The 12,346-nt window shown below is 38.2% G+C and overlaps 1 long non-coding RNA gene across 3 annotated transcripts; it reads left to right on the top strand.

The window, feature by feature from the left end:
- Positions 1 to 8: 8 nt before the first annotated feature.
- LOC148124137 (uncharacterized) lies at positions 9 to 11,114 on the top strand. Of its 3 annotated transcripts, none has more exons than XR_015740067.1 (3): positions 9 to 602; positions 3,209 to 3,291; positions 9,996 to 11,114. It is a non-coding gene; the product is annotated as an uncharacterized LOC148124137 (long non-coding RNA). The 3 variants fall into 3 exon arrangements; XR_015740068.1 differs by having other exon boundaries at positions 51 to 427; XR_015740066.1 differs by lacking the exons at positions 9 to 602; positions 3,209 to 3,291 and adding exons at positions 4,052 to 6,527; positions 8,907 to 9,113.
- Positions 11,115 to 12,346: the final 1,232 nt, after the last annotated feature.

Raw genomic sequence — 12,346 nt, 5'->3', positions numbered from 1 at the left:
CCCGGAAGGAGAGGACTTGATTTCTTGTGCTCTTCCTACGGCTCTTGAAGTTCACGCAAGGGAAAATCGGGATCGCCCAATGCGCATGCGTGAGATTTTAAGGCTTGCTTGCTTACAAAGAGTGCCTTTGCTTAATTGAAGAGGTTGCCTAGCTTCCTGGATTTCTCTGCCAAGCTGTCTTCGAAAATGAATCTTGAGACTGTCTGTGTCCCTAGAGTTTTGTTCCTTTCTATAAGGAAGGGAGATCTGCCCATAGATACTAATAGATCCGTCTTCTAAAAAGTACGGTATTTGGGTTGCAAATTAACACTTCCGCAAAACCCGAACATTGATTTTTTTAAAAGTTTTAAGTATCTGACATCTTTTGTATGTCAATGAAGAACAAAATTTCTGAATACAACTGAGCTCTAGAAATCACTTGAACAAGGTACCAAAAGATCTTGGTTGCAACCCAAATGAGAATATTTTAGTTGGAAATAAACTTTCAAACCAGTTAATAGCTTATAATATTCGCAATAGCTTTTATTATACTTTTGCTGAATGACAAATCCATAATTATTTTTTAATTGGCATGATAGGGGTTTGATCACTCTCAGAAGCAGGTAATAAATATGATTATTTCTTATGCTCAATTTCTAGTCATGCTTTAAATAGAATTAGAAAGTTTTGAAGGAGCTGTACACAGATGGTACCACTTATTCAAACATAATTAATTTTGAAAAAGCCAAGCAGGATTGATTAAATCAGTATTTTGATGGGGAATACTACAGACTAGACTGGGAAGTTTTAAAAACAAAACAGCTGTACATTGTTGTTCATTGCAAAGTCATGTCTGACCCATCGGACAACATTCCTCCAGGTGTTCCTGTCCTCTACCATCCCCTGGAGTCCATTTTAGCTCATGCCAACTGCTTCAGTGACTCCATCCAGCCACCTCATTCTCTGTCATCCCCTTTTTCTATTGCCCTCAATCATTCCCAGCATTAGGCTCTTCTCCAGTGAGTCCTCATTAGGTGGCCAAAGTATTTGAGTTTCATCTTCAGGATCTGGCCTTCTAAAGAGCAGTCAGGGTTGATCTCCTGTAGGACTGACTGGTTTGATTGCCTTGCAGTCCAAGGGACTCGCAGGAGTTTTCTCCAGCACCATAGTTCAAAGACCTCAATTCTTTGGTGCTCAGCTTTTCTTATGGTCCAACTTTCACAACCATACATTACAACTGGGAAAACAGTAGCCTTGACTATACACACTTTTTTTGGCAGTGATGTCTCTGCTTTTTAGGTATGCTGTCTAGATTTGCCACAGGTTTCCTCCCCGGGAGCAAGCGTCTTCTAATTTCTTGGCTGCAGTCACCATCTATGGTGATCTTGGAGTCCAAGAAAATAAAATATCTCACTATCTCAATTTCTTCCCCATCTATTTGCCAAGAATTGAGAGAATCAGATGCCATGATCTTAGTTTTCTTAATGTTGAATTTCACACCAACTTTTGCACTTTCCTTTTTCACCTGCATCATGACGCTCTTTAGTTCCTCTTCACTTTCTGCCATTAGGGTGGTATCATCTTCATATCTGAGGTTGTTGATATTTCTCCCAGCAATCTTAATTCCAATTTGTGATTCATCTAGCCCCGCCTTTCTCATGATGTGCTTTGCATATAAGTTAAATAGGCAGGGTGACAGTATACAGCCTTGCCGGACTCCTTTCCCAATTTTGAATCAATCAGTCGTTCCGTGTCCAGGTCTCACTGTTGCTTCTTGATCCGCATATAGGTTTCTCAAGAGACAAACAAGTACTCCCATCTCTTTAAGAACTTTCCAATTTGCTGTGATCCACAGAATCAAAGGCTTTAGCATAGTCAATGAAGCAGAAGTAGATGTTTTTCTGAAACTCTGTAGCTTTTTCCATGATCCAGCATATGTTGGCAATTTGATCTTTAGTTCCTCTGCATCTTCGAAATCCTGTCTTTACTTCTGGTAGTTCTCGATTCACATACTGTTGGAGCCTAGCTTGTAGGATTTTGAGCATAACTTTGCTAGCATCTGAAATGTGTGCAATGGTGTGATAGTTTGAATATTCTTTGACATTGCCTTTTTTTGGAATTGGAATGTAAACTGACCTTTTCCAATCCTGTACATTGTTGTCCTCCCTCCCCCCCACAAAAATTCAACATGGAGATACATTGGATTTTTTGTGAATGACTTTAGAAGCACAACCGTTCTGTACACAGAATATGGGAACTGGGATGGATGGTCTGTGCCCAAATCAAAACACGCAAGAACTGTTTGATCCCTTTATGGACCAAAATTCAGATGTTCTGGGGGAACTGATACCATAGGTGGTGTAGCAAGGAAGGGATCTGAGAAAATTGAGGCCAGAGGAGTATGGTGTACAGTGATGATAAAAGGGACCTCGGTTTTACAGTATTTCATAAAATCTCTCTGCATTTTTGCTTAGATGGAAATTCACAATAACAACTTTTGTTTTTGATGAAACCATTTGAAACAGTGTGGCATGTAATAGATTGTTTCATACAGATTCCTAAAAATTGTTCATGAAATTGTCAAACTTAAAACTTCAGATTATGGCTGAATGATGGTCTCAAGTGTTATCCTCTTCCCCCGAACCTACATGACACATTTATTGTATTGAAATGCAATAAATCCCACACTGTCTACCTAAAGTTGTACAAAAACAAGGATATAAATTTTAAGCAATCAGTAGATAATTTTGTTTTCCAACATATGTACCACTGATGGTGTTCTCAGTTTGCAATTAACATACAGTAAAATCTCCTTCAAATCAAGTTTAATTTCTAGTGACTTCTCGATCTTCATCCGTATAGGGTTTTTTTGCAACAATTCAGGTGTATCTATCATTGCCTTCTTGCAAGATTTTCTACTTTCCAATCTCATTTACAATCATGTTATCATGAAAAAGTCTCCAACTCAACGGCTGCTTTTCAATTGCGGATTATGCCTAACCTTTGTTAGTTGACTAGGGCTGGGAAGCTGAGTGAATAAGCCTATAATACGGTAAGCTGGATGTCCAGTTTGCAATATAGAAATAACTGTATTGGTAAGATGATTTTGTTGCAAACTAAAAACAACACAACTGTCATGAAATTGGATAGGGGTTTCAATCCCAATTTCTCCACTGATTTGTGCAAACAATTTCTTCCATTCAAAAGCATTATTTTTTGTTTTTTTCAGTCCATGAAAGTCCTATAAAGCAGAACTGGTACCTATCCAAGGCCTGTTAGGAACCAGGCCACACAGCTGTAGATGAGCAACAGGTGAGTGAACCTGCCCATGTGTGGGATCTATGTTGCATGATACTTCACCTCCAGTCTGTGGAAAAATAGTTTTCCACGAAATTGGTCCTTTGTGCAAAAAAAATTGGGGACCAATGCTATAAGGCAGTGAAATCCTACTAAAAGCAGCTAATGCTGTATTTGGAGCATCATTTCTAGCACTACAGGTTTCTAGAGTAAGAATAGCTTTATACAACAGATTAAGTGAGCAAAGAGAAAACGAATAGAATTGGACTTGAAAAAGGACAGGTTTATTAGAAGCTAACATTTAGCTAGAAAAGTTCTATTCCAATCTCCCTTTCTTTGTAGGTCATAACATAATGTACCTTTTCTTGCCACTTAGCTTGCTTTTTTGAAAATGACATATAATTTAGGCATTATGTTTGTATAAAAATTGTACTTTGCAGCACTTAAATTATAAATACGTACATACAAATGTCTAAACCTTAAGATGTGAAGGAGACACTGGAGTTCTCTGAGTTCCAAAGCTAATGCCTCAGATTCCCTCCATACTCAAAAGTGAAACATGCCACATAGCAGACCTTCTGAAGATGTAGCAATTAAAAATAGCTAGGAAAAGGGTAGAGGAGAATTGTATACTTCTTTCTTCCTACTACAGTAACAGCTAGCCTTAATTCTGTGTGGGTCCTGTAGTCGCCCAAATAATCCCTATTCTCGTCCTGCTTAACCACCAGTATTTTTGCTCCTTCTTCCAACTAGACTGCTTCATAGGTATCTCATACTTGGATGATATTGTTTTGCAGCCATTTTGTAGAGTTGTAATTGCAGGAATGTTCCAAACTCGGATGGCAAACCTCAGATAAAGAATGTTTCCAAGCAAATACAACTCAAGCAAACAAAGTCACTAATCTATGGATAAAGGAGGATTAGAGAGGGGAAGTAAACATATGTTAGACTTTAACTAGAGATAATTAATTGTATGGATTACTGTACTAAACAGTAACGAAAGTTAAGCAGTAACCAAAGTTAACCAATGATCGAGGATAACTAAAAATGTATATAAATACAAGACTATACTCCAATAAAGTTCATCATGATTCAGTTGTTCATGATCAAACAACTCGACTGCTTCGTTGTTACAACAAGTGGTGCATGAACAGGGGCCCTCTTATTTTGTCCGGCAAGGATTTGGTGCACCTTCAACCCTTTGTGGTTTCTTCAACCTTTCGGTTTCTGTAAGTATGGGGTCTTCGCTTTCTGAGGAACAAAGGAAGCATGTAGATGAATTAGGCTATTTATTGAAGAAAAATAATACCGAGGTACCACAGAGAAATCTTTTACGGCTGGTCCAGGAGATTGCAGCTCAGTGCCTATGGTACCCAGAAAAGGGGTCTTTAAAATTAACTGATTGGGAACGTATTGGGAAAACATTGCATACTGAACCTTGAGCAAAAATAGAAGTTTTGCATGTGTGGCATTTATGTAGGCATGCAATTGAAAAATTTGGTCACAATGAACTTTCTATTTTAACACCTCCACCTTCATGTTATACTAATGCTGTCATTTGTTCCCCTTCTTCACCTGAACATATATCTTCAATTCCCTCAGCTCCTACAGATACAGGGCAAAAGCCTCTTGACTCTATTATTCAGTCTTCTTTTCAGAAAATGGTAGAGACTTGTAAAAGGGATGTCTCTGTCTCAGGAACAGAACTTGCAGAATTACTGTCTGTTTGTCCAGTACAATATCGTCCTGGTCAGGGAGCAGAACTGCAAGTAGCAGAATGGGAGGGTCTGCCTTATCAGATCTTAAGAGAGTTTAAAAAGGCAGTTATAGACTATGGGATTAGTGGTAATTTTACAAGAGGACTTGTAGAAGGAATAAAAAATGGTTATACAATGATCCCTGAAGATTGGAAGCATATATTTTGCATGATTTTAACATCCATGCAATATGTGGTTTGGGAGAGTGAATATATGAGACATGCTCAAGCTGCTGCTTTAGGAGGAGGAGGAGCATATACAGTTGAGCAGCTATTTGGTTCTGGACCGTTTGGTATAATTCCTACTCAAGTTGTTCTTCCTCCAGCTACGTTAACTATTGTTTCTGAATGTGCCTTTTGTGCTTTTCTTAAGGTACCCCAAGCTGGAGAACCTAGAGCAAATTTTTCAAACGTTCGACAGAATGCCAATGAGCCTTAGGCTGACTTTGTTGAGCGTCTGTCCAAAGCAATTAGACAGCAGTTTGGTCATCAGGAAGCTGCTGGTGAACTTCTTCGCCAGTTAGCTATTGAAAATGCTAATGCAGATTGTAAAAGAGCTTTACAGCTGTTAAAGGCTACTGCTCATTACACTCTGGCAGATATGCTGCGAATCTGCCAGGATATTGGATCACAAACTTATAAAATGCATATGTTAGCAGCTGTTATTCAGAAAGGACAGCGACCAATTGGTAACTGTTTTAAGTGTAAGAAGCCTGACCACTTTCAGAAGGACTGTCATTCTACACCTTCTATGCCTCAGAATCGTCCTTCTAAGAAGTGCCCTATTTGCAAAAGGGGATTTCATTGGGCCAATCAATGTCAGTTTCGGTCGGGAAACTTGCCAATGGGTGTGGCACCCATCCAGAATCCAAAGCGTGCCTTTCCCATCACTCTGATTCCTCCAGCAGTCTCTCTCACTCCTCCCCAGCCACAGCCGGTAGCGCTGGGATCAATTTAATCACTCAAGAGGAAATTGAGTTTAAATTTCCTATGGAAGTTAAAATAGTTCCATCTCAATTTAAAGGTCCTCTTCCTTCGGGATTAGTTGGCTTAATTTTGCCTCATTCTTTTGCATACAAAAAGGGCTATTTTGTTGTGCCTGGGGTAATAGATTCAGATTACACTAGTATCCTCATGATTCAGATTTGGGTGAATCTTCCTCAAGTTCTTCCTTGTAATTCTTCTGTTGCTCAATTGCTTCTTCCATATGAAATTCCATCTCCTGGTATAGGTAATTGTGGGGATGCAGGATTTGGATCAACTTCTTTATCTGTAGGCTTACTTCATCAGCTGAACTCCTCTTGTCCTTTGTTAATGCTCTTCCTTAATAAACAACCATTTCAAGGGTTATTGGATACTGGAGCCGATGTTACTGTCATCTCTTTACAGTGGCCAGTACAGTGGCCCAAAATGACAGTTTCTTCATTGTGGGGAATAGGAGGTTCTACAGCTGCTTGGCAGAGTGTTCAAGAAATTAATGTTACAACATCTGCTGGTAAGTTCTTTTTCCTATAACCATACATTCTAGATATTCATACTAATATTTGGGGCCGTGATATCCCTTCTCTTTTTAATGCCCATTTGATTCTTGATGATGGCTCTTCCTCTTAAATGGCTCTGTTCTACGCCGTTTGGGTGGAACAATGGCCATTATCAAGGGAAAAACTCGCTGCTTTACAACAATTGGTTCAAGAACAATTGGCTGCTGGTCATATAGAACCTTCTACTAGTCCTTGGAATACTCCTGTTTTTGTTATAAAAAAGAAAAATGGGAAATGGCATCTCCTTCAGGATTTAAGAGAAATTAATAAATGTATCCAACCCATGGGTCCTTTACAATGTGGTCTACCAAATCCTAACTTAATTCCTAATTTTTATAAATTATTGGTAGTTGATCTTAAAGACTGCTTTTTTACTATACCTTTGCAGCCTCAAGACAAAGAAAAATTTGCATTTACTGTCCCAGTTTTTAATACTAGCATGTCCACAAAATGATATCATTGGCGAGTGTTGCCTCAGGGAATGCTTAATTCCCCTACACTTGTCAATATGGATAATGCCCTTCAACCCTTTCAGAATAAATTTCCTTCCTATTTAGTCTGTCATTATATGGATGATATATTGATAGCAGCCCCGGATTTTGATGAATCTAAGTTGTTAAAAGAGTTAACGGATATTGTGGCACAACAGGGATTGTATATAGCCTCAGACAAAATTCAAAAGGTAGAACCTTATACTTACTTAGGACATCGAATGTTGCACAATTCCTCCATTCCAATTGTTCCTGAATTACAAGTACAGAAATCATATACATTAGTACAATGGCAAAAATTACTTGGCATTATTAATTGGGCACGCCCATTCTTCTACATTAAAACTGGTGATATGTTGCCCTTATTTCAGTCTTTGAAGGGAGCACAATCACCAGGAGATCTAGTTGTATTAACTGATCTTCAAAGAACATGCCTTCAAGAAATATTGAATAAGTTTAAGCATCGATATGTGGACAGGATAACATCCTTAACAATAGGACTTTGCTTAGCTATTCTTCCCACTACACCCTTACCCATGGGATATCTTTATTCTAATGCGTCCCCGCAAGCGGTCAACATTCAGCGGATTAATTTGTCAGCTACTCCGCCTAAAAACATCCTTATCAATCAGCATTAGAGGATTTGATTATTAAAGATCGTAAACGAGCCTTACATCTTACAGGAGAGGATCTCATTAGCATAGCGTACAAAAGTTGAACATGAGCATTTGATGATGATTTCAGAATCATATGAGATAGCCTTTTCTCAATATGTGGGAAACTTGTTGTATTCTTTACCCAAGGATCCTAGAATAGTGGTTACTACTACTTTAAATCTGGCCTTTTCTTCCATTTTTGTGCGAAATCCTATTTCTAAAGCTCTTATAGTCTTTACTGATGGATCACCTACAAGGGGTGTGGCTGTCTGGCAGATTCAACAACAATGGTATTCTAAATTTACTGCCACACAGACTTCAGCTCAACGTGCTGAGCTGGCTGCTGTGATTTTGGCTTTATGATTGTTCAATGACCAACCTATTAACTTGATCGTTGATACTCAATATGTGTATTTAGCTATGCAATCTCTTCCCTTTTCTTATTGTGCTCTCTCTTTGGATAAGAATTTGTTATCCTTGTTTTTATCTTTATAGTTTGGAAACTCGCTTGTATTCTTTGTATGTAGAACACATTTGAAGTCATACTCCCTTTACTAATGCCTTGACTGAAGGAAATCGGAAGGCAGATGAATCCTTAAAGGATGTTGCGTCTTTGTTTGCTGATCCTGTTGCTAGTCATTCTTATTTTCATCAAAATGCCAAATCGCTTGCAAAGCCATTTAAAATTTCATTATCTCAAGTCCGGGATATTGTCCGTGCTTGTCCAGCTTGTCAGCAACTGGCAGTTCCCTTTCCAGTGGGTGTCAACCCATGAGGAACCCAAGCTAATCAAATTTGGCAAATGGATGTAACTCAATTTTCAACCCTTAAGCCATACTGTTATCTTCATACATCTATTGACACTCATTCACACCTCCTTTGGGTTACTGCTTCAAAACATGAACGTACTTCAGATGTTATTTCTCATTGCCAATCCTCCTTAAAACTGACAATGGCTCCGCTTATATTAGTAAGGAATTTCAAACCTTTTGTCAATGGAATATTACTTTAGTGCGTGGAATTCCTTACAACTCTCAGGGTCAAGCTATAGTTGAGCGAGCTTATCGTACTTTTAAGGCATTGCTTCAGAAACAATTACAAACTGAGTCTGGTCCTTACCATCTGCAAAAGATTCAAAATCTCATTGCTGTAGCATTATATACTTGGAATTATTTAACCCTTTTAGATTCTCTTGCAGACTCACCTGTTAATTTGCATTTTCGAACTACTGAATCTTTAGCAAGGCCTTTGGTAAAGTATCGCCAAGCTCCAGATCCAACCTGGAAAGGCGCTATACCGCTGATCACCTGGGGTCACGGTTACGCCACCGTGGAAGATCCTTCTACTCGATAAGCAGTGTGGTTTCCAGCGTGCTGTGTTCGTCCGTATCATGGTATGACATCAGGACCTTCACAACCCGATTCTGGATTTCAATCTTCATCTGAACATGGAAGTCCGTCTTCCAAGGTCGATGCGCCCGCAACCCATCACTTGGGGCCAGGTTAAATCTACTACATATCAAGCTCAACAACAACTGCAACAGACCTCATTACCTCAGACTCCTGAAAATCTTGTTGCTGCTGTTTTTGCTATTATTACTGCTAACTCTGTTACCATTTTACTTTGTATTTTCTTGTTTATGGTTAATGGTGTTTCTGCTCAAAATGACACTTCTGTGGTTCGTCTTAACCCTAATTTGTGGGTTCGTCATGCCCAATACATGTTTATGACCCATGGCACAAATATTACTTTATACTATGAGCCCCCAATGGCATTTGGTCAAATTTCTTTTACCCCTAACTTGATCATGTCTTCTACATTTATTGTCTCACAGCTACAATCTATTTCACACTCCTGGCTATTTTCTACACCCGCTATGCAATTGAATTCTGTCCATTGGCGTTACTTGAAAGTTAGTCAATTTACAAGGGGTCTGTGTTTCTGTTGTCACGCTAAACACACTTGGCTTCATAATTGATCTGATTATGATGCTACTCAGCATATATTAAAAAAGCTAGGGAATTATAGTTATTGTTCTGACTACTATTGGTTGTCAGGTACCTTTAATTCTTCTTTGCATGGAATTAATATAGCTCCTGATATGTATCCTGACAATTTTCCTATTTTTAATGCCTCTGATCAATCTAATACAGGATCAATATACGCTGCTTGGCAGCTTAAGGATCCTAATATGTGGTTCTTTTTTGATAAATATGCTACTAATGTTCATCCTCAGAATTATCAATAGGTTATTTTACTCTACCTGTTCAAATAGGTACGCTCCCATCAACTCGACAGCGGCATTCATCTCTGGGGCCTACATGTAATGATGAAGTCATTATTGACACACAATTGTCTTCTGGTTCTACATTTGGCTGTGCATTGGCAGGGGCCGTTACAGGAGTCCTTACTCTAGGCTCTTATCCTGGCATAATTGCTCAAGAAAACAGACAATCTGTTCTTGGTCTCACCTGCAGACTTGAAAATCCATCAATGCTACCGCTGCTATTATTCGTGATTTGCAGCATGAAATAGAAGACTTAAATCAAGATGTCTTACAGCAGCGTTTTGCCATAGATTATCTTTTAGCCCATCAGGGAGGGTTCTGTATGTTAGTTGGACACCGTGGATGTGCTGTGCATTTTCATTCTTTGAATAAAACTATTGAGGGTGAGCTTGCCAATTTACAATCATACATTCAAAATAATATCCATGCTCATTACTCACCTTTTGAGTGACTAACCAATTGGCTCCCTGATTGGTCTTGGCTCAGACAGTTTTTTTTAATGCTATAATTATTATTATTGTACTAATTGCAACCTGTTGTTTTATTCAATGTATTCCAAATTTATTCGCATTGTTTCGTCCCGCTTCGCCCTCTCTTAATCCTCTTCAATTGCGATACATTCATAAATCTTTGAATCCTCCATTTAAAATAAAAAACGAGGATATGTAAGTTGTAATTGTAGGAATGTTCCAATCTCGGATGGCAAACCTCAGATAAAGAATGTTTCCAAGCAAATACAACTCAAGCAAACAAAGTCACTAATCTATGGATAAAGGAGGATTAGAGAGGGGAAGTAAACATATGTTAGACATTAACTAGAGATAATTGTATGAATTACTGTACTAAACAGTAACAAAAGTTAAGCAGTAACCAAAGTTAACCAATGATGGAGGATAACTAAAAATGTATATAAATATAAGACTATACTCCAATAAAGATCATCATGATTCAGTTGTTCATGATCAAATAACTCGACTGCCTCGTCGTTACAACACCATTTAGTGATGTTTGCGACCAAATCTGATGCCCCTAGTCTTTCCCCCCATATTCCTTCACAAGGCACAATAACCCTGCTTCCAATTAAAGAGAAAGCAGGGGAAAAGTCCTCATTGCTCCTTGGTTTAACTTCTATAGCCACTTCAGTTTGATTGGGGCCTTGAGCTGGCTCTAGCATATCTCCTTTGTAAAAATCCAGACCAGCAGTAAAACGGTTTGGAAAAATCTAATCCTTGATACTATTTAGTGCAATGTAATTTTGCAGCTCAGAAATGGTAGCCCTCTATATCAACGGGCATATGAACTGGCTATGCTTATGCTGGAGGGCAAGGACTGATCAGCAAGAAAAAACCCAATAATTCCTGGCTCGCTATGTTGCTTCTACTGGAAATGAAGTGTAGAAATATGAAATCGGAGAAGAATGAGCAAGAATTAGAAAATATAAAATAAACTATACAAAAAAGAGCAGGATATTTTCCTGTTTTATATATATCAAGGACAGTGTTTCTCAACCTTGGTAAGTTTTAGATAAATTTCAATCTTAGAATTCTCCAGCCAGCAAGAATATATATTCGGTAGCAATAGCACTTAGATTTATATACCACTTCATAGTGCTTTACAACCTTGTCTAAGAGGTTTTACAGAATCAGCATATTGGCCCCAACAATCTGGGTCCTCATTTTACTGATCTCAGAAGGATGGAAGGCTGAAATTAACCATGAGCCCATCAGGATCGAAGGAAACAAACTTCTGGCAGAGAGCAGAGTCAGCCTATAATACTGCATTCCAAAAGCTGTGGTGATACAGTGGTTAATGCTCTTAATACTATATATTGTTCTATACTATCAATACGTACCCAGAACTGATTACATTCTTCTTGAATATAACCTATTTACCTTTATAACGTTTTCCAATGATTGATGAATTATTGTGCTTCTCTAATTAGCAGTTCTCAAAGTTTGATCTGAGGTCCTCTAAGGGTCAACAAGACCCAGGGGTGCAAAGCCTAACATTTTAAATTTTCTCAGTTATTTCTTAGATATAAACGAAAGTTCTCTTAAACCAAAATTCTTTTTAAAGAATTTAAAACCTTTTGAGGTTGAATTGCTGCCCTATCTCCTCATTTTAAGTTGGTGATTCTGCCTAAAAGTCAGTTATTTTTGTTTCTCTTTTCTCCAATTTCAGGGATACTGTTCTATTATAAATATTATAAAAATATTTTATCAAATAAATTAACTGCCCCTGTGTAAGTGCCAATTTGTTGTTCAGATTTACATCATAACTTAAACTCACACGCTTCATTTGATACGGATATTTCTGGAATGAAATTTAAATATATATCC

The sequence above is a fragment of the Pseudonaja textilis genome, chromosome Z (genome assembly GCF_049901715.1).
Source record: "Pseudonaja textilis isolate UNSWEBS1 chromosome Z, rPseTex1.2, whole genome shotgun sequence".
Classification (NCBI taxonomy): domain Eukaryota; kingdom Metazoa; phylum Chordata; class Lepidosauria; order Squamata; family Elapidae; genus Pseudonaja; species Pseudonaja textilis.
Note: the sequence above shows the minus strand (reverse complement) of the source record. Positions and strands in the feature narration are given on the sequence as shown.